The 1,713-nt window shown below is 35.5% G+C and overlaps 1 non-coding gene across 1 annotated transcript; it reads right to left on the bottom strand.

The window, feature by feature from the left end:
- Positions 1–1,310: 1,310 nt before the first annotated feature.
- LOC139845872 (small nucleolar RNA R71) lies at positions 1,311–1,417 on the bottom strand. Its single transcript, XR_011758626.1, has one exon. It is a non-coding gene; the product is annotated as a small nucleolar RNA R71 (small nucleolar RNA).
- Positions 1,418–1,713: the final 296 nt, after the last annotated feature.

The following is a 1,713-nucleotide window of genomic DNA, read 5'->3' as shown; positions in this document are numbered from 1 at the left end:
TTCCTAAATTGTATATTTATCGTTCATAATTAGTTTTAAGTTTAGTATTTTGCCGTAGTTATTTTTAGATTTTAGGCTTTGCCGTAAATTCCCTTAAGTGTTTTTCTTTAGATTAAGATTTAGGCGCTTTAGAATCTTACAACGTCGCTTATCGCCTTAGTTTTAAATAAATTTTAGACCTTTTAAGTAATTGCCGTTTTTGATATAGAATTCCTTTAAGCTTTAATACCTTTAGACGTAAGTTTTAATTCTTAGTTTTTAGGCTTTTAAGTTTCGACGCTGCATTTTATTATTATTATTTTTCGACTTTTATTTTTCGACGCTTGTTTTTCGACCTCTTATTTTTGACGCGCTTTTCTTTTTCATTTCGACACTCTAGTTTTTAGGACATAGATTATATCTTCTTTAAATTTCAACGAAAAATTATTTTAAGCGGTTAAATTGATAGACATCCAAAATTTTCTGGTTCGTAGTAATAGTTGGATTTGTTAGTGGCGAGTTGTGGGTTTCCGATTTAAAGGGTCCTGGCTACCTGCTGCATCTATTGGCTATTCGAAACATGGGTAAAATTAGAAAACTCTATTAATTTGATAGCTTATATAATTTTTATCTTTTATAACTAATAGGATATTCAGTGAATGCACCGAGCAAAAAGTTCACCACCTTTCATACGTTCACCACCTGTAACTCGATCAAGACATCTAGCCAATATTATCGCCGTTGATTTTTCTTTAGAATCATCATCTAGTCAAACAAGTACTCCAACTCAAAATCCCGATAATCCATTTTTTGAACACGACTTCGCAATTGAGAACCCGGAGGATATTTAAGGACAATTCCAAGATCCTGAACTACTAATCATTCCTCCTGAACCACAAACCGTTAAATCAGAATCTTCTAGTGATTCGGATTCAACAATTTCAAATATGGAAATAACGGAACCTCTAAGTATGGAAGACCGAATGAGAGCCACACGCACGGGCCAAGGTCACGTCATTATTAAGCCAGACATTAATGCGCCAGATTATGAAATCAAAGGATAAATCCTACACATGGTAACTAATCAATGCCAATATAGTGGTACGCCAAAAGAAGATCCAAACGAACATCTTCGAACCTTTAATAGGATCTGTACTCTATTCAAAATCAGAGAAGTTGTGGATGAACAGATCTATCTCATGTTGTTTCCCTGGACTTTAAAGGGAGAAGCCAAAGATTGGTTAGAATCGTTACCTGAAGGGGCGATTGACACATGGGATGTTTAAGTTGAGAAATTTCTTAAATGATTCTTTCCGGCATCTAAAGCCGTGAGACTTCAAGGAGAAATTGTTATGTTCACGCAAAATCCAAATGAAACATTATATGAGGCGTGGACAAGATTCGAAAAGTTGTTGAGAGGATGTCCTCAACACGGTTTAGATACTTATCAAATAGTAAAAATTTTCTACCAAGGTGTCGACGTTGCTACACGAAAAGACATCAACACAGCAGCTGGTGGTTCCATTATGAAGAAAACCACAACCGAAGCTCACAAAATTATTGATAACACAGCCTCCCACTCTCATGAGTGGCACCAGGAAAAAGATATTTTTCATTCATCTAAAGCGGCTAGAGCCGATTCTAGCCATGACTTTGATTCCGTTTCCACAAAAATAGATGCTTTCGAGAGACGAATGGAAAAGATGGCTAAAGATATTCACACAATACTAATCA

This window comes from Rutidosis leptorrhynchoides, chromosome 4 (assembly GCF_046630445.1).
Source record: "Rutidosis leptorrhynchoides isolate AG116_Rl617_1_P2 chromosome 4, CSIRO_AGI_Rlap_v1, whole genome shotgun sequence".
In the NCBI taxonomy this organism is placed as follows: domain Eukaryota; kingdom Viridiplantae; phylum Streptophyta; class Magnoliopsida; order Asterales; family Asteraceae; genus Rutidosis; species Rutidosis leptorrhynchoides.
This window is presented reverse-complemented; position numbering and strand designations above follow the sequence as displayed.